The 25,852-nt window shown below is 39.7% G+C and overlaps 1 protein-coding gene across 3 annotated transcripts in view; it reads right to left on the minus strand.

Moving 5' to 3' along the window:
- NAALADL2 (N-acetylated alpha-linked acidic dipeptidase like 2) overlaps nucleotides 1-25,852 on the minus strand; it is an 882,142-nt gene that overhangs the window by 660,017 nt on the left and 196,273 nt on the right. For all 3 annotated transcript variants that reach the window (XM_043521778.1, XM_043521780.1, XM_043521781.1), the window contains one exon: nucleotides 23,632-23,723. The gene's annotated coding sequence lies outside the window, so the exon portion shown is untranslated. The remainder of the gene's footprint in view (nucleotides 1-23,631; nucleotides 23,724-25,852) is intronic.

The raw sequence follows: 25,852 nt of genomic DNA on the forward strand, positions 1-25,852 counted from the left end.
AAGTTACAAAAAGACACAAAAACAGGAATACACATTTCCTCCAGCACAGCGAATTTCACAAGCCAAAACAAAGAAAACCTAACACATTTTCTAGCTAGATTACTTACTAACTTTACAGGAGTTGGAAGGCTTGCATCCTTGATCTGTTCCCGGCAAAGGTATCACACAGACAGACAAAAACCTTTTTCCCCCCTCCAGATTTGAAAGTATCTTGTCCCCTCATTGGTCATTTTGGGTCAGGTGCCAGCCAGGTTACCTGAGCTTCTTAACCCTTTACAGGTAAAAGGACTTTGCCTCTGGCCAGGAGGGATTTTATAGCACTGTATACAGAAAGGTGGTTACCCTTCCCTTTATATTTATGACACGGGGGAAGACATGGTGATGGCAGGTTTGTTTGTTTTATGGAGAGGAGAAGAGGGACACAAATATCTTATTTCATGCATAACATAGGAGTGTTATGGACAGAATTACAGCCCCTTTCTTTAGTCTCCTAAATTACAGCCAGTAGCTCATTCAGCCTACAACCTCTATTAAAGCTGGAGAGGAGAAAAATAGGTTTGTCCTTGTGTGTACCTGTTTTTACAGTGAAAATTGTCTAAGCATAAAGGAAGAAGAAATAGTCTTGAAACACAAGAAAATATACTTTCAATGTCCACACAAATGATAGATCAACAAAAAGGTGCCTGAACATTAGCACACACTGGCTGAGAGTCTGTGGAATTGAGTCTGAGCTACCGCAAAGTGGAGTTTATAGAATCTAGACATGAAATTACCTTCCTTCATCAAAATTAGAGGACAGGTTTAATTAATGTAATTCTGAAAGGGACCTGAGCAAATATCAATCTCCCTTTGCTCAACAGCAGAGCTAGAAAATAGCCTCTCCGAGTGAAATTCCCCCAGCAACACAGGTGCTGCAGTAGGAGCCAGACACAGCTGACAGCTGTAGAGCACACACGGGGAGATGGGTGATGGGAGAGATGGTAGTGCCCATGGCTTTCCTACCTGCCTTCAGCAGATCTCACTTCTGCAAAAGGAGGTGGCAAGTGGGGGCGGGCTGGCACCAGAGTGTGGCCAGGAGGCGACAATTTTGTTTTGTGCAACCTTTGACGTTTCAAATTTTGTTTTAATTCTCCATTGGGGGGGAACCAACCAAGACCTTTGGAATGTTTTTGTGAAAATGTAATTTTCAAAATGTCTGTTTTGGGATGAAAACTCAAGGGAAGGGAGACATGAGTCACAGCAGAGTGCTTCATCCCAGATCACTTGAAATCAGAGAGACTAGTCACTTTAACCTCAGTCTTCCACATCCCAGGCCAACACCCTATATAAAATGGCCAGCTTGCCTGCAGTTTGGTGGAGCCACTGGCCATGAACTCCCGCACAGGCATGCACACAAGTCACCGATCCAGAGTTGGAGTAGCATCCTGTCTCTGGACCACAGAGATCATTTATTTTCTTTTATTTCGAAGTATTTATTATTAGAGCTAGTGGGGGATTTTTCACTATTTTTTTAAATCACAAAGTGTGGATTTATAGTCATCAAAACTTTTCGCAAAAACAGTTTTGACTAAACTTTTGTTGGGAAGGTTTCTCCAGTCTAGGATGGAACTTCTGGTTTAAGAGAGAGACAGGGAGACAGATATCCAGAATAGCCAATAGCCCATTTGGGGATAGGTGGTTGTCTCTCATTTTTCAAGAACACATTCAAAAGATCTAGGTTTCATTCCAATGTGGAATGAAAAGAAATACTGAAAGCCTGAAAAAAGTGCATCTGAAGAAATGGGTTTTTTACTCCAAAAGCGTATGCCCAAATAAATGTTAGTCTTTAAGGTGCCACTGACTCTTCGATCTTTTTGTGAATAGACTAACACGGCTATCCCTCTGATAATTGAAAGCCTGAAATTTTTCATGAAACATAATTCTTGTTTTACAGCCAGCCCTCTTTATTATAGCATTCATCACCACCTCAGCGTCTGAGCACTGCACAAATGCAAATGTATTAAGCATCGTATTGTTCATAAGCATTTTATCCTCATTTGAGAAACAAGAAAACAGGCACAGCGGGATTAAGTGACTTGTTCCAGGTCTCATACAGAGCCTGAAGCAGAGCCAGAAATGGACCTCAGATTTTCCAAGTCCTATTCCTATGCACTAACTCCAAACTCACCCTCTCTGACTTAATTCCAACCCTCCTTCCCACCCAGTCCTTGAATGATTCCCTTGCATCTCGCCCATTAATTAGGGCTGTGTATATATGTGAGAGAAAGACAGAAATTCCCCCCAAATGAAGCAGCGGCAGGCTAACGCTAACAGCAATAGCAAGCAATTTATATGCTTTCATTGCTGTCTTTATTGATACTATTTTATAGCACAAAGAAATGTAAGGAAACCAATACCACCAATTAAATGGCTTCAACATTAGGACAGATTTACCCAACAGTCGTGACCATTCAGAGGCTAGTCTGTTATCCATGTGCCATATAAATACTATAAAAGGAGGAAGGTAATGGGGTTACTGGTTGAAGCTGGGAATCAGAAATCTGCTACGGACATCTCAATTCTTCTTGTGCCATCAGATGTTGCTCAGACTCTACCATCCCTGTCTATACTGGGCCACCCTTTGCACATCCTCTATGTTGTTAAGTCCCATAAATTTTCCTTTTTGGAGTAGTATTTGATGGAGGCCCCTTTTACATGTTCCCCCAACAGTCCAATGGCATGCCCATCATGACAGAAGCTCTTGCTTCATATTCTTATGTCCCCCATATTTCCATCTTCTTTACTGACATGATGTTTGATAATGCCTCAGTTTTCCCATTTGTAAAAAGAAAACATTTTCCTCTTTTTCCTACCCTTTGTCTGGCCTGTCTATTTAGATTATAACTCTTCTGAGCAATAACAGTCTTGAAATATATGTACAACAGCTAATACAATGGGGCCTGATCTTAGCAGGAGCCTTTGTTATTATTTGTACTACAGTGCCAGCTAATCACTGTCTTGCACATAAGAATATTTAGCTACCTCAGGCTCAATTATTAGGGTATCGGTGGCACTTTGAGATTGCAGGAAGGTTATTATAACAACAACATGACCACAAAACATAATAAAACAGCACATCTTTTTCAAAAAATGGAAAAGGAGAGAAGTTTCACACCATAAGCAGTGTAAAAAGAGAAAGCATGTTATCTGGTGATGGAACCCAAATTTAGGATGACGGAAAAAGAGGGCTGGATTATGTAGCTAGCCATCAAATAATATTGTCTAAACTTTCTGCATGACACATGAAATGTCATCTTTGAAGAGCTCTTATGGCAAGTGAAATTGAGGTATCTCTCATAGAATTCTGAAAGTAATCTTCACCATTGGCACAATCTGCATCACCAACTGCAAGCCAATTCAGTTCAAGCCAGTAAAGCAGAATTGCTCTTTTAGCCCCCAAAATAAGTTTCTTTTCCAACCCTTTAAAGGTGTACGCTAAGCTTTCCATCCATGCCCACTCCTAAAGGGACAAGGGTAGGTAAGAAACAGCAAGAATAAAGAGCCAACAGCTTCATGTTGGTGTCTGCAAATTCCTGTTATCAAACAATCCAGAAATAGAAGAGTAGAATGTTTTCTACCTGTTTTTAATTCTTTGGGGGGCAAGAACTGTCTCTGTCTGTATATGTACAAGAACTAGGAAGCATCTAAACTGTACCTGACAGGGAACAATATGAGCTCTTTACGTATGAGGATTATATCGATGTCTGCTAAATATAACACAGTGAAGTCTTTTTATCCACAGCCCAAGCAGAAGTCAGGCTAGCAGCATTACAAGCATCCCCTACTGCACTGTCAGTATGCTTACACCTGTCGTGTAGAAGACAAAAGAATAATTCAGTCTCTATACCCATCCAGTCCTTAGCCGCAAAATTGCATCTGACCACAGTTTTGCCAATTAATTCCAGCTGAGTGGAGGCTCATTTGTTTGGTACTTAGCTGAGACCAGATGTTAACAAGCATGTCGGACGCTAGCTGGCCGAAGAAAAGCCCTACACGTTACTCTGTCTGTAACGTGGTAACTTTGGAATGCTGCATATGATCAACTCCAAATTCTCCGGGACTATTCCTGGCATCAGTGGGCAGAACCCTATTGATTTGGGAGCAAATATGAACATCAGAAAAGTCTGATTCAGAGGAAAATCAGGGGCCCCAGACTTCTAGTTGGGTAGGCAAAGGAACCTCTGTGTTGCCTCCGCTGCTGCCCACACATATCAGAGGCAGGGGAAGGCAGGGGGCAGAGACACAGAGGGGTGAATGGAAAGGGTACGGGGGGAGCACAGAGTCCCTGATGTGGTGGAGAAGGGAAAGGAGTGGAGGTGTGGGGAGGAGGAGGAAAGAGCTCCTGGCATGAAGGAGAAGATAGGGGAATTTGCACAGAGTTCCTGACAGAGCTGTGATGGGAAAAACACCGTTACTGATTCCCAGTCCCAGCCCCACCGCCCCCCAACTCTAACCATTAGATAAGACTCCTTCCCTATAGATGTTATACAGAACTATACATAGTTTATAGTTTGATTGTGGGATCTAAATTCAATATTATAACCTGGCTTCTTTCTACACTTAATGCTTATGTTTATGGCTGAGTTGTGCACTCTTGCTTTCACAAACATAGTTTCCATTTTCATCAGGCCCTCTCTCTAAATAGCATCTCCATAGCGCCCTCAAAACTTGGCTCACATTTACAGTAAAGAAAACAATTAGCAGGGCCATCTCTGACATTTTGTGATGGGTTTGCAAAACTATTTCTCTCACACACAGTTTCTGTGCACCCATGATCATGCTACTTTATGTAAAGCTGCCCTGATAATCATCTCTCTGATCTTGCCAAAATTCCTAACTTTGTCCATATGATCTTTCGTTCTGTTCCCCTATACTTCTATTCCAGGACACGTGGAGCTCAGCATGTAAATTTGTTTCCTACAGTACACACACAACTAATTCATGGGAACTGGGACTGCACTGCATGAAATATACACTCCTAAAAGTAGCATGTTTCTGACCCAATGCAATAATAGTAACTCACCTGCTTTGGCTATTAAAGGGCCGAGAAAGGCACATAAGATCTAGCTTAGAAGCCAAAGCACCATCATAGGCGGGACATCTTACTATAAACCTTTTAGGTATAAAAGAAAAATAAGTGAACTAATATAGTATTTATTTTAAATAAAACACTACTTCTGGTGTTCAATTAATCCTTGATGAAAAGGACACCAGATGCTTGGATTTTTGAAATGGTTTCTCTAAATGTACAGAAAAGCACTTCTAAGGAAGAAAAATGTGCCTGTTCTTGAGAAAAGCTCCCTTATTTTCTTCTTTCTAATGCAGAGAAAAACAGAACTTGCTGTACTGAAAAGCATTAAAGTTTCATACATTCGCATACAAACTGACATTTGCAATACATTTTCCACACAATTATCTATGTACACTAAACATTTCCGTAAAGCTCCATTTCAGAGATAGCTTATACTGTATGGTGTTGTAAGTATAGGGTGTAATAATTTTTTTTCATATTCTGAGCAATATAAATGTTTCCCCTCCAGCAACATTGTCACTTTTGACCGATGTGAGAATTCACAAGTGGAGATGAGGCAGCCGCTTAACAAGACTTAAGGTCAGTAAGAAAATCTATCAAATGGAACATTTTAATTAGGTCCACCAATGAAAACAAACTGCAAGGAGGTACAAGGAGAAAATAAAGGGAAAAGTTTTTTTTTTTTAATCATTAGATATTTGTGGAAAAGAAGAAAATAAGGGTCAAAGATTTCTGCAGTGCTTTTGTAAAGTAACATCCTTCCAAGTGTCATCTGCCCCCCACCCTATGTAGTTGTCAAGTAATTTTTAATTTTGTTCGATAATAGAAACTTTTAAGATAAACCATGTAGAAAATAATATAATTAAACAAATGTGTAAACTCAAAAGCATATTTAATTATGATTCCTGCTCACTGTATAAAAGTAGCTAGTAGGGAGCAGCAATATGGGACACCTTTTCTAAATGGAATTAAGGTACAATTTTATACAAACCATTCTGTTCTCTATAGTTTCTTATGCCACTGTCATCCCTGTAGTATCTGGGCACCATTCATTAGTGCATTAAGTGATGTGGCTACACATCTACCACATGTAGTTCAGTTTTATTCTCAAGGCCCCCTGGGGGAGGAATTGATTGTACCAGTTTGCAGCAGAAAAGGGGAGTTCAAAACTTTCATGATTTTTTTAAAGAGTCTTCGGTAATCCATTTGTAAAATTTGTGTTACATCCTGTAATGCCTAATTCGTTACATAAAGATTATGAAGATATGTACGCAGTGTTTCCAACAAATGAATTAAGTGGCCCAGGACCCGTGACACACCAGAGACAATTGTGATGTCGTGGATTGGGAGTCTACGCCCAAGGTTCTGCTTCTGACCCGGCCGCCACCGATGGATTTGTGACTATGGGCAAGTCTGCTAACCTCTCTCTCTCCACCTCAGTTTCATTATCATTTTGGGGTTCTGTTTGTTTTTCCATAGAAAATGGTAGTTTCATCTGAATGGAAGTTTCCCCAGGAGATGTCCATTTTCTATGACATTTTCCTCAAAATAAATAAATAAATAAATAAACAAACACTTAATTTTTCAGCAACCCAAACTTTTTGAAAATGTTTTGTTTTTTGGCAACTAAACACTGAAAAAGTTCAGCTGGTGCATGGTTTATTTGGGGTGGTTTTTTTTTTTTTTTTTGGCTCTACTGGCCAATTTTTTTAAGCTTTCAGGTGTCAAAAATAAAAGAAGGGGAGGTGGAAATGGGAGGACAGTTATCAAAACCTTGAAAATTCTGTAAAAAATATATATATATATATATATTTTATCAACATTTTTCATGGTAAAACAACTATTTCCTGATTAGCTCTAATGCTCACCTATTTTTTGTGAAGAGTGTTGAAATATATGGTTGAAAGATACTGTACGAGTGCTATTATTTTTAGTAGTATGGTGTGTAGTTCCTATTAGCAATATTTTTATTCACTATTTATATTGTGGTAGTGTAACAAAGTGAGAATTATCTGTAATATTTTTATTAATCCTATGTGTGCGTCGGTTTCCCCTATATGCCGCATTGTTACCCAGTGAGTGGGAAAGGACTGTTTGCTCTCAGGGCAGGCTAAGAGACATAGGTATGAATACAGGTTTCAGAGAGGTAGCCATTTTAGTCTGTATGAGCAAAAACGAGGAGTCCTTGTGGCACCTTAGAGACTAACAAATTTATTTGGGCATAAGCTTTTGTGGGCTAAAACCCACTTTTAGTCTCTAAGGTGCCACAAGGACTCCTCATAGGTATGAATGTCACCTAGCTGTCTGAGACTAAATGGGTCATTAGAAAAAGACTGGTTGAAGCTGACTTTGTATCAACAGAGAATTTGTGAAGCCAATGGCGAAGTCAGTCACCAGGACCAACGATCCACATGGAGATAGCTTCCCTGCTGAGAGATGGAGAATGCTAAGCAACATCTTCCAGCTCAAGAACAAAGGACTGGAAATCTGTGAGGTGAGGGGATAAGAGTTGGAATGAGTTGGGGCTCTCTCACCAGGAGTCTAACCGTGGAGATCAGACAGAGACAGACAGAATTTGAACAACGGGGTTCACTCCAGCTTGGCTGGGCTCTGTGCTAACCAGAATGGTCTATGCTTTAACCTTCAGTTCCCTATGCTAATCTCAGTACTTTCTAAATTGTGTTCCAGTTGGCTAATAAACCCTATTGTTTGAGTGTCATTGCAAATGCTTTCGAGCTACACAGAGTTCTTCAGGTCTGGGAAAGGTACTCAGAGTATCACAGCTAAATACAAGATCAAACAGATCCTTTAGCATAAATTTGTTAGTCTCTAAGGTGCCACAAGTACTCCTTTTCTTTTAGCATAAGTAGTTAGCACATATTGTAAAGGACAGTTCAAGGTGAAGTGGCCGGTTAACACCCATGTAGTCATAGGACAAAAAGGGGGATTAGTGGGTTACAGATTGTTGTAACAAGTGTCTTTATTAAGATCATGATTTTATACAGACAGCCCCTAGTTCTCAAAAGAATACATTATTATTAAAATAGTCACTAGTAACTATACAGTGCTTTTCACCTTCAAAGCTCCTTGCAAACATTAATTAATTTAATCCACACATTATTAGGTATGGAAGCTAGTAGCTCCTAAGCTGCAATCCCAGCTCTTCTGCTGACTTGAAGTGTGGCCTTGGGAGGTCACTTAGGACACATTCCTCAGCAAGTGGAAATCTTGTGCCCACAGCCAGCCAGGAGTGCCTACCTTTTTCTGCTCTCCACATTTCAGTTTCCTGGTCCAGAAAACAGGGATAATAATACTAGCTTCAGTAACGCAAGTTTAGTTATGTTGCTGAACAAAAGACATTGGCTTTGAAGGTGAAGTGATGAATAGAGCAGTAATGAGAAAAGGAGTACTTGTGGCACCTTAGAGACTAACAAATTTATTTGGGCATAAACTCACGAAAGCTTATGCTCAAATAAATTGGTTAGTCTCTAAGGTGCCACAAGTCCTCCTTTTCTTTTTGCGAATACAGACTAACACGGCTGCTACTCTGAGAGCAGTAATGAACTCATTTTCAGTCCATATCAAGAAAGAAAACAGAAATATTTACTCCCCCCCACTTTAATCTGGCCTTGAGTCAAAAATGAGGATTAAACAAATTAAATTTGTGTATAACAAGTTTAAACAACTGATGTATGTGAGATGATACTTTGTTAGTTGCAGGCCTAGAAAACACCCCTTTAGATCTAGTATAAAGGGAAATGAAGAAAGGGATTTTGGTGCCTTTCAATACACCCCATCATTTATAATGGTGATGCACTGCAAGAATTTTTTTGCAAAATTATATTTTTACTCTAAAATCTTTGCACTGCTAATTTCCACCAACCCTCATCTTGGTGAACATGTAGTCATCATCAAAAGCCTGAAATCAAAGGATAAACTGACTGATGAAAGCAAGCAAGCTTAAAAAAAACCTAAGGGACTGAAAAAGTCCTTTTCTAATATTTGTTGGCAAGAGAACTAAAATTCTTATAAATGCCAACTAATGCTGAACTTTATCTTACAGAACTAAGAAGAAAAGCTTACCGCTCTGAAGACCACATTAAGAAGGTTGAAGTGTAGAAACCTTGGTGAAATTAAATCAAAGGCTTTTCCTCTTTTTAAAATCTATTTTTATCACTTTATTCCCTACATCCTTTTTCTCTCTTAGAGAGTGTGCTTTTTAAAAACACTAGAATGTGCAACCACTGGAATTCTGACCTAGCAAGAGCCCAGGCTGCAGTGGCAAATACAGAGTCTAAAACACAGAAAGAAAAGGAGTACTTGTGGCACCTTAGAGACTAACCAATTTAGTCTCTAAGGTGCCACAAGTACTCCTTTTCTTTTTGCAAATACAGACTAACACGGCTGCTACTCTAAAACACAGAAGTGTATTATAAGTGGAGATTTTCAAGTCAATAGGACTTGTGCTCCTAATTCCATTAGAAACTTTTGGAAATCTACCCCATAAAGTATATATGAGGTGGATAGAATCCTTCCATTGGAAAGAGTTAACTGCTACAGACCACCCTGCCCCATAGTAGCAAATGAGGAATTTAGACAGTCAATACTGTATTAACACATTCTTTTCCTTGATGGTAGCAGGGTACTCCTACCAGCAGCTGTATCTCTGAACAAACCAAGTCAGAGTGTATCCTGTGGAGCAACAAAAGCTGGCAAATGGCTCCCAGGCTAAAAAGGATACTTCAGTGCCAGCCTAAGGGATGGTTTTGACTGACACCTGGTCCCCACGCTGAGAGATCAGTTTTGATTAACAGTGTTAACGTAAGGAGTGAAATTGGGGCCACTTCACTGCAGATGCACTAGAGGTGAGTATAGACACAGGGATCACCTTCTGGCTCCTTATCTTCCCACAGAGAAGACAGGCAAGCAGGGCCATCCCTAGCTATTCTGGGGCCCTAAGCAGCTCCCCTCGGGGGGTTGGGGGGAGAGGGAAATGCATGCAGGCCTCTGCTGGGGGGGGGGGCTGGCATGGGGGACAGGGGGGAACCACCCCCCAGCACTCACGGGCAGCGCACCTGGGGCCGGGCCGCTGCACTTCCTGCCGCCAATGAGTGCAGGCCCAGCCCTGCTGCAGTCCTCAGGGGTGGGAAGGGGCGGAGCAGGGGCTGGAGCAGCATGCAGCTGTGCAGGGCACCAGGAAATGTGGTGCCCCAAACTTCCTGGTGCCCTACGCAGCAGCGTACTTTGTGTTTGGGTAAGGACGGCCCTGCAGGCAAGCACTCCCCAAGCACAGGGGAGGAGGTGCTGCCAGGAGCGCTGTACAGTCTGGAAAGGGGTATGCGTAGACAGATAGCAGTCACGCCTGTAGCACTACCATCCCAGCACAGTGGCATGCATCAGTGGCTTGTGCTCGGCCAGTTGCAAGCTAAACCTTCTCTAAAGGTTTAGGAAGGGTCACAGGAAGTACTCTTGCAGGGCACCTAATCTTTAGGCACTTCCTTTCCCCAAAACGGTATAGCTCTGACACTAGGAATCTTAACTGAGCCCTAAAGATTCAGGCCAACATTTTCAAGTGTGCACTAAATTTGAATTCCCGGCCTGAGACATAGGGCCTGATCCTCCCCTAACTTACAATGGCGTACAGTCGACGAAATTACACCAGTGCAAGTGAAAAGTAAATCTTTTCCAAGGGACTCATTTACACATATGTTATGCACCTGCAGGACCCATTGGCATTAATGGAAGCAGCAGGTGTACAGCGCCTCTCAAAAATCAGGCCTATGGCAGCTCAGGTAGGGGACCCAAAACTCAGGGTACCCAAAATTAGTTGACAGTAGTGAATATTTTGGCCCCAGCCTTCTGACAGGGATTGCACTACTATGTCCTGGAGCAATTGCAGACCCAGCTGGAGGGTATATATACGGTTCCGTATGTATGAAGCTCTGCATTTTGAGTTATACCCTACTTTTATTATCTAAAATACAATATAAAGCATCCTTGGTCTGTCTCCACTTATTTCCTTTCCCAAATAGCACACTGTTGGAGTCCAAATTTTCCAACAATGGTGGGAAAAAACATGTTAAAATCGTGAATTTTGCAGAACTTGGAGGATCATAAAAAACACTAAAGTTATTTGCTATTTCTTTTTTGCTCACTATAGGTAGCAGGTTCAGTTTTATGGAAAAACAAGGTGGTGTAATCCACAGGGTGTAGTGTTACCTACCAATGGGGTAGGCTATAAACAGTAAATAGAAAATGTATAAAGAGTATAAGTTTCTGTGGGTTGGCAGCAGTGAGAACTTTTATAAATAACATTTTGTGTAATACTTATGCCTCATCTCTCACCCACCAACCAGCTTATTAAGGAAACACAAACATCAGGTTGTCATGGGAAACAAAACTGTTTGATGTGTGGCATCTTCCACAGATTGCAGGAGCTGTGAGTTCCTGCTGAGTTCCTGGTAGGCCTGACTAGAATGCACATGGAGTGTGACAGTTTAAATACAATAGGCCAGATTCATCTACGGTGTAGCTACCATGAAGTTATTTTTTCAGCCTTTAGAGGGCAATGTTAGCAAGTGTTTATACTGGCTCCTTCATCACCATCCATCCTCAAGAAAACCCTTGTGTCCAGCAACTCCTATTCTGCATTAAATGTGACCTTCTCCACTTCATGGCTTCAGCCTCCCCAAAAGAAGTTGGGGAAATCCCTCCCCTAGAAGGAAGACTCTATTGCTATGATCTCAGATAGGAGGTCAGAAGAGAGCCACACTCAAACTCAAATGGATCAGAGGAGGTTAATTCAATTGTTTATACAGTCCACTGCCATAGGCCCTGAACTTTCGCACACAGAAGTCAATCAGTTTTGCCATTGAATTAAATGGAACAAGATGAGGAAGAGAAAGCCCATAAAACAGCAGACCCCAGTAACCATAATAGCCAGCTATTTACAACAGAAGGAATTGTCTCCTTTAACCCCAGTGTTACGAGTTTGTGGTTTTGTTGCTGAAGGTCCCAGGTTTGACCCCTGCTGACAACTGATTTATATATGAGGCCACATTTAATTACATTTGTAACTCATCATCTCCCCCTTCCCAACTGCTTTTCAATTCAGGTTACCCATCACCTATGATTAAAAGAAACGCCACATTTTGGGGAACAAAAGGTTAAATGTGATGGACGTAGGAATTTGAGGTGCAAGGCAGAGAGGCTGAAGATCATTATTTTGATCTATCATGTTACTGCCATTTTGACAGAAAGCAACAAAATTGTGAGTCATACCACACTGGCTAATTGATGTCCTACGTAAACTACAGATGTTAATTCTGTCACCAGAGTGCCACACTTAATTAGGCCCCAGTGATTCACTGGAGCAAACCCTTATATATAGGGCATGATTTTTCTGAATCTGTAGCTTGACTTCTGCATACATTATTAAATTAATGTGACCCAACTGCATAAGGGTTTTTTTTAAAAAAATGAATGCAGCCCCTGGCTGAAAGAATAATTACCATTACAAAACTGTTAGATTACAAAGATCTTCAGAATTCATTCCTTTTAGCCTGGCTAAGAAACATTTATAAGGATTTAAAATGTGCATTCCCAAAGATAGGGATAGCATGCCCATTTTTAAAACAAACATATCCCATATAGCTTATTCCTACAATGTGTGTGTTCTGAACACCATATAACATCAACTAGAATGTCTTACATAGAGCATTTCTGCTATGGAGTATCATTTAACACGATCCTTTCATGCATCTCTTTTAGGATTGAAGACTATATCCATGCATTATTCCTAAAACTAATCAATATATATGTTCTAGAGGAAGTAAAGACACAAACCCATATTGTCTCCAACTGGAGAAAAGCTGACTTTTAGATTAGCACAGTTCTCCCATTCTGCTGAAATTTGCAATAAGGCATTACTTTTCCCACTTCCAGTCACCATGCTGTATTTTAGAATCACACAACTATTTGCTCTGTATTTACTTAATACATAACTACTTTGTTTAAACATATTTCTATAGATGTTTTAATTCAAAACCAACACTGGGAAAGGAGATCTAAAATTAATCACACGTGCCCCTTTCCGCCATTCATCTTCCTTGCATTTGTCTGATGTGCCTTAATTAATAAACTGTCTTAATATATCTGATAAGGTGGAAGGTAAGGCAAAGCAAACAGCACAGAGGCCAAATGCAAAACAAAACATTTTTCACTGAGACATTAGCTGTGTGTTCATAATTAAGGTAGAGAATCAGCATCCTTCCCATGCCATCAAATGTTGCTTACGGCACATACAAAACTTTGCCATCTTAGGCTGCTCTTTGCATGTGCTCTATGTTGTAAAGTCCCAGGAGAAAATTAAAAGCCCAGCAAAAGAATATCTGAATGATACAGAATGAAGAAACCAATTTAAATATGCATTTAGCAGTAAGAACAGTTATTCCACTTCATGCCAGCTGTGACTTGCAAATAAAACATACTAGTTATATGCAGACACTTCGAGGAAATTGCCATATTAGTTGGAGAGTTACCAGACATGCCAATGGAAAGGCTTTGTCTTGTATGCGTATTTTTAACTCTTGTCTCTCTGTATAGCTGTTATAGCATAATGTAGTACTGTAGTGCTATAATATAGAGATGTAACACAATCCAGTGAACTGAGCATGATACTAGGAGCCAGGAACCCCTTTAGTTCTATCTACGGTTTTGCTCCTGCTGCATTGTGCAGTCTCAGATACACCTTTTGACTGCTCTGGGTCAGATTCTCAGATGTGGCATAGCTACTTTGTGCCACACCTCAGGTGTAACCGTCCTGGGGAGGATCACCCAACACAAGTGTGCTCTTCCCATAGAGTAGAGATACCATATCAGCTCTCACACCACCCTTTTTCCCAGCTGCCAGCATAGCTAGAGAAAAAAAGCATGGCCATATGTTCCATCATGCTGTCACCAATCTCTGACGTTGTTTGCATTGCTTGTAGTTGGTTTAAGTCAGAGCAGCCCTGTGTTTGCCAACTGCTGAGCTCAAAGATTTTATTCCTGAGTCACCAAAAAAAATAAAAAATAAAAAGGAAAAAACCAACCCTCAGAAGATCAAAAATCCATTTGAGTGGCCTGGTTTACTGTCCTATACACGTTACAACAGAACATAAAAGATTGACATATACATACCAAAACAGGACAGGACAAACTATGCCTCATTAACCATAAAGTTGTATCTTCACACCCCTGCTACTCAGTCAATTTCACTGTGTGTCAAATCCTGCCATCCTTGCTCAGTCTAAACTCCCACTGAAGCCTGTAGCCACGTCAAACACTGCTGGATAAAAGTGGATTTTTTTAAAATCACTAGAACTGCACTTTCCACTCGACCATAACTGAGTTCCACATGGGTGAAATGTACCACCTTTTTGGAAGGGGCCACTCCTTTGTACTCCTGCATGATGAACATGTTGGCTCCAAAAAGGCCAATGTAAGAAAAGCATATGGAGTGGAATGGAGCCTCTGGATCGACGCTTCACAAATCCGGTGAATGGGAATCCCTAGCACAGAGACAGCAGTTGGCAATTCCAGCCCACTGGGATGGAGCAGCACCATAGGAGGTTCGGTGCTGCTTCCCCAGAGCTTCTCCCTCAGACTCAATGCAGAATACCCACACAAACACCTGTTACTCTAGAATCATGCGGGTTTCCTGCATTGCACCTCGCAAGCCAGTTCTACTACATGCTTGAGGGAGATTTTCAAAATTGCCTAAAGGATTTAGGAGGACAAATCCCATGCTCCTAAATCCTTATGCACGTCTGAAAATCCTGCCTTCTGCGTTTATATGTCATGAAGGTAGGACTCTCATTCACACAATACTGAGTCAAAATAGTCGAGTTCAGTTTCATAAAAGAACAGCCAATGAAAGCCTTATAGCAGTTTCCAAGGACACAATGCCAGTTCCACAAATATTTTTGATAACAGGAAACCACTAGGTTGTACACATTAGAGAAATACCATTCTATTATATTCCTGAGCAACAAAATTAGGATTAAGAAATGATGACAGCAGCCAGTTTCCTGTTCAATTACCATAGAGTCCCATTAAAAATGCTATATAGTTTTCAGTTACCTAAAAGACAAACTTTCTAGTTTGCTACAAGGTATAAAAACATAATTAGTAACTGAATTTCTGCACAAGAGATTGTTATCCTTTGGACAATTGTGCTGATGTTCCTTTGGAAACAGTCTCGCTCTGGTTTTTAGTGCTTTTGAACAGAACATGCTTTGTGATGCAGTGAGAAAAATGTTACATTGTTTACCACTGCAGGGAGTCTCGCTACAATACAGATAAAAGTAGTGCTGTATAGTGCATTCAGTTGTATAAAGCATACTAATTACTAATGTGGGTTCAAACCAAAAATTTGGGCCCAAATGTCCATGAACATTGAGTACGTTTATTTCTCTTATTACTACTACTGATTCGTGAAGGTGCTACCTCCATCTCCCTCAAATCTCTCCTCGAGACCCACCACAAACACAAACCCTACATCCAAACAATAATGACTAGACTGAGGGGCAGTCAGGAAGATGTTGGGGTTTTTTTTCTTTAATTCAGATGATTAATTATGCACACAGCTAGACTATGTAATTTATCTTATTACTATTAGCCTCATTCTCTAACCAAAAAAAGAAAAGGAGTACTTGTGGCACCTTAGAGACTAACCAGTTTATTTGAGCATGAGCTTTCGTGAGCTACAGCTCATTTCATCGGATGCATAGCATATCGTGGAAACTGCAGAAGACATTATATACACACAGAGACCATGAAACAAAACTTCCTCCCACCCCACTCCCCCGCTGGCAACCAGCCTCCAGCCTCCTATTGCTTGTGAGGATACTTGCTGCATCTTGTCTTAAATGAAAATGTAAACTCTTTGGGATACAGACTGTATTCATATTTATTAGTACAGGTACAATGTCTAGCATTGGTTCTCTACAGTAGTACAAATAAACAGAAGATGAGATTTTCTAACAATAGTCTAACTGGATTTTTAGTGGAAGATGGGTAAAATTTTCAAAAGTCTTTACGAGACTTAGATGCCTAAGTCCCATTTTCAAAAGTAAAGGAGTACTAGTGGCACCTTAGAGACTAACCAATTTATTTGAGCATAAGCTTTCGTGAGCTACAGCTCACTTCATCGGATGCATTCAGTGGAAAATACAGCGAGGAGATTTATATACACACAGATCATGAAAAAATGGGTGTTGTCATACACACTGTAAGGAGAGTGATCACTTAAGATGAGCTATTACCAGCGGGGGGAGAAGGGGGAACCTTTTGTAGTGATAATCAAGGTGGGCCATTTCCAGCAGTTAACAGGAACGTCCGAGTACTTAAGACCCTAATCCTCAAAGGAATTTGAGGTGCCTAACTCCCATTGAAGTTAATGGGAGTTGGGTACCTACCTTGAGGATCTTGGTCTTAGGCACTTTTTGAAAATTTTACCCAATATGTCCAAATCCCTGAGAATACTCAACCTTTATTATTACTATTTATTATTTGTATTGCAGTAGAATCTGCTGCTGGGACAAGCACTATACAAAATACAATCCAAGTGTATTGGTCTTAAATTCAGATCCAAACACTGAACCTCTTCCCCCATTTATATAGCAGGCCAACCCAAAACTTTTAAACTTTGGGTCCAAATTTTGAAGCTCAGGTGCATCACCAATACTAATGAAGTATGCATTGCAATTCAGACACTTTAAACACTTTAATGTTAACAAAGTAAACATGTCTGAAAAATCTGGCTGTATACTAATTTTTTGTGCCCAAACAGATGCACCTTGCACCCAATTTCCAGAGTAGTTTCAGCTTATAGACAACATAAAATTGGGAAAAACACTTCTGGAAATGTTGGACCTTGTATTTTAGCTCTTATATGTGATAACTGTAAATGAATTGGGAAAGTGTTGTTAAACATAGATAAAATGAATTTATATCTGTCTTTTCCAGGATATCCAGCCATCTCTCATTACATAGTGATACCTTGGAAACATTAACTGCTTTCTCAATAGTTTTCATTGAAACATTTCCCCTACAAAGGGCCCAACTTTTCACCTGGGACTGGTCTCCTGATGTGTTCTAAGCGCTATGGGAGTTTCCGTGTTAATAGCTGAACTGCCAGAATTAACAAAAGAATGGAGACGGGAGCAGTTCAGTGAATTGTTCTTACTGATGTGAGATTCAGATTAAAAAGTAACTACAATCTGTGGACCCAGTCCTGCTCCCAATAAAGTCAGTTGTGTAATTCCCCTTTTTTACTTCAGTGCAAGCATGATCTGACAGATTATAAGCATGCTAATTTCTTCATTATTTATATGGATTTTCAATAGCTATTATTATTATATGACTGGCAGTAACACCAAGGGGCCCCAATCAGGGCCTCCTGTTAGGCACTATTCAGAAACAAAGAGACTGTCCTCACACTGAAAAGCTTCCCATCAATGTATACATTGAGAGACAACAGGTGGATACAGACAGATGGGGGAGCACAAGTAAACAAAGTAATGAAGTGGTACCAAGTGTTCAAAATTATACTAGGAAATAGGGGGGAGGGGGGGAATGGAAAGAGCATATTATTCTCAATGGCTCAGACATATAAGCCCAGTCTTTAACTTCGGCAACAATACCACAGAAGTCAAGGGGGGGGGGGTGCTGATGGGGGAAAGATAAGTTTGTAAGTTTTTAAAAGAAAGATTGACAATTCTTTATAGATATAAGACCTTATAAGTAGAATTTTATTCACTGTATTTACTGAATATGTTAAAAATGATTATAACATTTACTTTAACACTGATGTTGGGCCTCTCTGCTATTTCATGCATCAGTAGATATAATTTTGTATTCTGTACCTTACCTGTACACAGTTCTTTAAACTTTTACCATTAAATTTAATTTCATTACCAAGAGTACACACATTATCAGCTTCTTTAATAGTCACTCTGCCTATTGATTGGAAGCATATAGGAGTACAATGCTTCATGGAAGTAGATGAATAATGATATATTTGTTTTTATTTTTTCCAATTTTATCAGGTCTGTCTTTGCTTTCATCAGAATTAGCTGATCAGTTCCATCTGCAGTTGTCTCGGTATCCTCCTTATGTAGAATCACTTTGTAAAATATCATCTGCTGTTTATTAATAAAGGTTTCCAATAAGTCAGTTGACTTCACCATTCCCATAAGGAACTTCTCAAAGTACATTTAAAACCGTAGGCCTCGAATCTTATGGGACCATCTCATTTTACTCCTGGAAGAACGGAAATCTCTTTCAGGGGATCAATCTACTTTTTTTTTAGGCAAACCACCACAGGATGTTGCACTTGCATCACAACTTTAATAAAAGAATCCCAAAGTGCTTCACCAATGTGGATATATAGAATTATCCCCTTTTGACCGGTGTTAACTGGGTCACACACAGCAAGACAGTGGAACAGTCAGGAACAGAACCTGTGACCCTCCGACCCTTGGTCTAACTATTAGGACACAATGTCTTTCTAGAAAAACAACTGAAATGTGTGTACAGAAGAGTGAGAAATTATACTATTTCTTCAGTCTACAAATATCAGCTATATACAAGGTACATCCTACACATAGCAATCTGGACTCATAAGCCATTCACGTGCTTCCCCGAGTACACTCAGTTATATAATTAAAGCCAATCTCCTTGTGGGATAGAAATAAATAGGAATAAACTCAATATGTAGCCTCACAGACAATTACATTTAATCGGACTTGCAATGGAAATCGCCAGGGCCAGATTTAGGAGGCTTGGGGGGCACCAGGCTTGGGGTGCTGTTTTTGTTGTTAGCATGAGTAAATGCAGATTTACAGATCCTAGTGTGCAAATGTATCATTTTATATGACAGGGATAAATCATGCATGCAAATCACTCATCAAAGTCATGAAATGGGCTACAAATGCCATTAAAAATAAGGCATTCAAAATTTTAACAAATGGAGGGTGGGACACTCCTCTGCTGGGGTGCCATCTGGTCTATGGCCAGCCCTGGAAATCACCCTTGAACTCCCATGTTTGGCAGTGTGAGCCAAATCTAGTGCTAACCACCAATGTATCATCTGTCTACAAAGAACAGCCATCAACAGCCACAGACCATATTACATCTCCCTAATGAACCAAAGAACACACAATTAACAAACTAGAAGGGAAAGCCACTTCTCGGGCTAATACTAACCCCCACTGTTCAAAACAAGTTCTCACTGAAAGAGCAACTCTGATAGTTTAAGCCAGTCAAGTCTCTTGTATTCCTTGTTCCACAAAATCAGGGACTGGATGAATTCACAGCCTGAGATGGTGTGACTAAAACATAGGAAATATAGGAGATTAAAAAATTATATTTTACCTACAGCACCATGTTTTGAGTCTCAGAGAATTCATTCTATTTAAGATCCAGAAGTCTCAGTTTATCGTTATTAGGCATTTAGCTAATTGGTGGTAATTCCCAGAGTGGTCTTGGACTAAGCCAGTAATGACTCCAGCTTGAAGAGGCTACTGCAGAGATCACAGTTCAAAGCATGCTTACCCCATGCTTCACTAACTTCTAAAACCAGATGTTTCCTGAGTTTGCTTTGTAATACTGATCCTTATCATCCCACTACCAAATACACAGAATTCTCAAAAATCTAATGATATTCCATGGCAGGTCTAGCAATGTAATATCTCTTACTGAATGTGCGTATCAGCCTTAAAGCAAAGCACCCTTAAAGAATACAGACTGGGGGTTCACAGCATGCTGCCTCTTTCTTTAAATCAACACTGGATTTTCTATCATTCTCCTTGCTTTTACAGAAGAGCATGCAAAGAAAGATGGGCAACATATGAATCTAACTCATCTACCATTACACATTCAGATATTAGAATCCTATGCACAAGTAAGTCTTCAACAGCTCTAGAGATGACCCAAACTGTTGCTGAATCTTCTGTTTATTCTTTGGGGCCTTCAACAGATCTTCCCCAGTTGCCAGGCAACTGTGATAATATTGTTAGGTTTATGGTAACAGCCATAACGCCTACTTTAAAAAAAAATGTACAAAGATAACAATAATGTGAAATAAGATTACTTTCTTTGTGATCAAAAGTATCATCATTTGAATGTTAATGTCTAAAGTTCTTCAGTCAAACCACACAATTCATATAATTGCTGTAGAAGGGGTTCTGTTAAAAGTCAGTGTTAATAGCAATCCTTTAGAATACCTCTAAAGCATGTGTTATTAGATTCAATTATTTGAATTATTCCAAGTTCTGTACCGAGCAGTTGCAGCAGAAAGAAACGTGCACACAACCCTTTCATTTTATGTAAAGAATTTCTCGGAAAAAACACAGTACAAGCACATCGTGCTTGAAGTTTACTGTGCTTCTTTAAATAGGGCTCCTGGGTATTTTACAATATCTTCCATAAAATTTAAGATGTCCTGGATGGGGAGAAAACAGGTGATGCAATATACATATATTGCAGGGAAACAATCCTACACTGGAAAGAGAGGAACTAGATGAAAAGAGAACTTCTCCACTTCTACAGTTCTATGAAAAACATCTGATTTTATCACTGTATATACCTTAGCCAATGCACAACTCCAACTTGCTTTTAGATATGGGCATGCACATGGCCATCCTTGTCATAAAACTGGCTTCTGCTCACGTCTGTGCATGCAACAACAGGGACATCTTTACGAGCTACAGAGTGTAGTGTGTGTGACCCCAGGGTCAACATCAAAGAATGGATGGTCCAAGAGCCCACATCCGGATTCCAAGGAAAAGAAACAGAAAGACTATTCCTGCCTGTTATTCCAACCTTGATACATTAAAAGCCAAAGTAGGGATTCTCTTTTTGTTTCCAGAATCCAGTTACAGGACTTTTGTTATTTTTTCCACTAAGAACCTACAACATGGAAATATAGATTTCATGTGTACAATTTTATCTACATTTATTTTGTTACATCAAACAATTGGAGGCACGTACAGTGGACGACTAGTCACAATTTCTATACTCTTAAATCGGAGATACTGCAGCTGTTTCCCATTAAAGTACATAGGGGAAACTGCTGCATCTCAGCTACTACTCTGGGGTAACTGCTGGCAAATGATGAATATTTAAATAGCAACCACAATAATTCCCTCATTCTATTTTAGTGAAAGTTCCAGTGTCACATGGTTTCACCATTATAAGTTCCTTCCAACTCCCTTTATCAGCAATTTATTGAAGCTTTTTAAAATGATCTTTTTATACACCTTCGTCCAATGACCGCAATTTAGGTAAATACAGTGCTCGCTAAAAATAAGATATCCCCCAGCAGTTACTTACCTGTAATGTATGAATAACTGTGGTATTTCCCAGAGAGCTCAGATACTATATCTGTCATTAACTGCAGTGTTTTAAGTGCCAACCTCTGCATATTAACTGTAAATTTTTTAACTAACTTAAGCATCAGAGGGGTAGCTGGATTAGCCTGGATCTGTAAAAGTGGCAAAGAGTCCTGTGGCACCTTATAGACTAACAGACGTATTAGAGCATAAGCTTTCGTGGGTGAATACCCACTTCATCGGATGCATGTAGTGGAAATTTCCAAAGGCAGGTATAAATATGCCAGCAAGAATCAGGCTAGGGATAACGAGGTTAGTTCAATCAGGGAGGATGAGGCCCTCTTCTAGCAGTTGAGGTGTGAACACCAAGGGAGGAGAAACCACTTTTGTAGTTGGCTAGCCAGTCACAGTCTTTATTTAATCCTGAGCTGATGGTGTCAAATTTGCAAATGAACTGAAGCTCAGCGGTTTCTCTTTGAAGTCTGGTCCTGAAGTTTTTTTGCTGCAGGATGGCTACCTTTAAATCTGCTATTGTGTGTCCAGCAAGGTTGAAGTGTTCTCCTACAGGTTTTTGTACATTGCCATTCCTAATATCAGATATTTTGAATTTTTGGGATGTTCAAAATTCGAACTGTCATCCAGATCCCAGTTCTGAGGCACGATCCAAAATCTGTTACTAATAGGGAATGAATGGCGCCCACAGTAAATCTGAGAATTAGGGAGAACAGCCCATATATTAATATTCAGCTGTTTAAAGTTTGGGGAAAGGTTAACAAAATTTAACTTGGAAATTAGAACTGGATTCTTGCCTCCCCTAATCTCCCCGTGCATGCCATGCTACTGAGATCCAAAGGCTTTACAAATTGAAGAATACTCATTTTGCATAATTTGAAAGAGAGTGAGAGAGAGACACACAGCAAATTAAATTATGCTTAAGGTCAGCGCTCAGTATATGTAACATTGAGTTACCTATAGAGTATAGCTAAGTAAGAAAGAGCTTGCAAAGTTATTAAGTGATACATTTTCATGATCATTTCCGTTGTGCACTGACACTTTGCCATAAAACATACAGCAAACTAAGCAATAATTATGAGGATTGGGGCAGAATACAAAGATGCTGACTCAACTCACAGTGTTTTAGGGCTAGTGTACTAGATGTGAGAAATGAGAGTGAATAATGGCAGAAAAAATGAACTATAAAATGTACAACATGATAGAGCCTGCATTCCCTGAAGACATTTAATTGTTATCCTTATTTTTAACACTTTGCACCATAAAAACAAACATAACGCTTACTTTGTTTTAAACATACTTAAAAGATAAAGCAGTTTGGGGTGGTTGTGTTTTTGTTTGTTTCATTTGTAAGAACATAGCAACACTGTTTCAGTGTTGTAAGCAGGACACAGAAAGTAATTCTTCCATTCTACTGAGCTCTGATAAGGCCTCAACTGGAGTATTGTGTCCAGTTCTGGACACCTCACTTTGGGAAAGAGGTGGACAAATAGGAGAAGTCCAGCGGAGGGCAAAATAAATGATTAAGAGTATAGAAAACGACTTACAAGGAAAAATCTAAAACACTGGGTTTCTTGAGTTTGAAGAAGAGAAGACTGAGGGGGGACGTGATAATCTTCAAGTACATTAAAAGGTCATTATAAAGAGGAGGGTGATAATTTTTCTTCCTTAACCACTGAAGACAGGTCAAGAAGTAATAGGCTTAAATTGCAGCAAAGGAGATTTAGATTAGACATTAGGAAAAACTTTCTGTCAGGGTAGTTAAGCACTGGAAGAAATTCACTAGAGAGGTTGTGGAATTCCTGTCACTAGAGGTTTTTAAGAACAGGTTAGACAAACATCTGACAGGGATGATCTAGACAATGCTTAGTCCTGCCTCATTGTAAGGGGGGGATGGACTAGATGACCTATCAATGTCCCTTCCAGTCCTACATTTCAATTATTCTATATTTCAGAAGCTTGGGAAAATTGCAATTGCAACATGGTTTTAAATTATTTATCATCTGCTGCCTTAATAATGCAAACTTCTCATTCAATTCCAGTGATCTGTCTTTCATATATATTTTTCTCCTTAGCACAATGGCAAAACTCTCTCCACAAAGTGAAAGTAAATAGTTACCATAAAACAAAAAGTTAGACGCGACACCCAGTATAACAAGTTGTTTCACATACCTTAAAGCCAAGACAGCAAGGGTCACTGTTTGCAGACACCTTTTCATGAAGGCATATTTCTAGTCTTGAGTGCAGATCTCTAGATTATTCCGCTGCAAAAGAAAGAAATCATTCCATTACATTTCATAAGGAAATCCAAGAAATTGGAGACGGTTCGGGTAACAGCCCTGGGAATGATGAAAGGATTAGAAAACCTGCCTTATAGCGATGACAACATACTAGATGTATTTAGCTTAACAAAGAGAAGGTTATGAGGTGACTTGATAACAGTCTATTAGTAACTATATGGAGAACAACTATTTGATAATGGGCTCTTATATCTATCAGAGAAAAGGTATTACAATATCCAATGGCTGGAAGTTGAAGCAAGACAGGTTCAGACTGGAAACAAGGCATGCATTCACCACTCGAACACTTTACCAAGGGTTGTGGTGGATTCTCCAACATGGCAATTTTTAAATCAAGCTTGGCTTTTTATTTATTTATTTTAAGATCTGCTCTAGGAATTATTTTGGGGAAGTTCGATGGCCTGTGTTATACAGGAGGTCAGACTAGAAGATCACCAATGTCCATTCTGGCCTTGGAATCCATAATTCTAGTTACCATTATACAGTAGTATTTAGAAACATAAACAAAAGATGCTGTTTCATTGATATCCAAAACCCCACACAAGATATTTTTATCAAGGCTTTGTTACTACTTTTCAAATGGTTTGCATTTAAACAAATGAAGAGGTTTCACTGTACCTGAAGAATTTAGAGCTAATTTTTATTAAAACAAGAAAACAAACAAAAACCTTCTATCGAGCATGATCTAACAACGAGGACCCTGGGTTAAGAGGCAAAGAGGTAGGTTCCACTCCTAGCTCTGTTATTAACCTGCTAAAGAAAGCTGGGCAATCTCTCCGTGCCTTGTTTTCCCCATCAGTGAAATAAAGATAATACTACTTATCTTCCTTTGTAATGTACTCTGAGATCTATGGATTCAAAGTGCTATATCAGCATTATTATTAAGCTTATGCACTGTATATAGTCTTGGTGCTTTCAAAGAGTCAAACCCAGACTAATAGTTTGATCTGCACAGCACAGATGTGCAGCATTACATTTCTAAGCATTATGACTAGGACAGAAAGCACAGGGACCGCAATCTTGCATTAATGACTGTGCTGCTATGTGACTACCAAGTTATTCTGGTCTCGTAGGAAGAGCAAGGCTGGAGGGGAATTTTGAGGATGAGGTGGATTGCATTTATGTCCATGCCAATTCACTGCCATGCATTGCATTTTCTTACACTACAAACTTCCAGGTTGGGGAGAAGGTACACTGGGCACTTGAAACTTCCTATCACTCCAGGCAAAGGACCATGCCTTCCACTTAATCTCACATGGTTAATAGCATTCCCTTTCATTTGTGCTGAACCACAACAACTTTGCATTCCCCTGCTGCATATCACATATGGACTTGTAGGATCAAGACCTCCCTGCTCACCAAAAAACAAACAACCCACATTTTGTTCACAAAAATCTAATGTAGAACCCATTTTCCTCTACAAGCAGGATTAGACTTGTTTAATACACGAGAGAGGAAACCAAAGCTGTATGGACATCCAGATGTTCTCACGTCAGACCAAACTGTCTATATTTATTTCATAGACCATCTATCAGGGTATAAAACATTACAATCCCTTTTGATGGATTAGTTCTTTATTATTAAGTGTTGTTTTGCTAAAAAGAGCATTTCTTATATAATCTAGCACGCCAGCATTACAACTCTCACTCCAGTTCCACAGCCAGCTCTGAGTACTAAATATTTGTTCTCTAACTAATATTTCACACATTCAAACTTAAAATTAATTATAAATGCAATCTGTCATCTGTATCTCAAAAATTCTCCCCCCACGTTCCACTTCTCTGGAATGTGGGATTCCATACTCCTCCGCTGGCCAACCTTGTCACGATCAGTGTATTGAAATAAAAAACAATACCCGCCCTCTGTGTGAAATACAAGAGCATTTATTTATTTGTTTCTCACAAACATCACACACAAAAGCAAGATGTCTCACTCAGTAATGAGAAGGCAAGTTGGTGCAAACTTAAACAGAGCTGCTATTTGTCCTGCAGGATCCTGGTACTGATGTACTAACTGTAAACTAATACGAAGATATTACAGATAATAAATATTACAGATACTCTGCTGCTACACAATCACTGGCAGTGTAATAT

Source organism: Chelonia mydas, chromosome 9 (genome assembly GCF_015237465.2).
Source record: "Chelonia mydas isolate rCheMyd1 chromosome 9, rCheMyd1.pri.v2, whole genome shotgun sequence".
Classification (NCBI taxonomy): Eukaryota; Metazoa; Chordata; order Testudines; family Cheloniidae; genus Chelonia; species Chelonia mydas.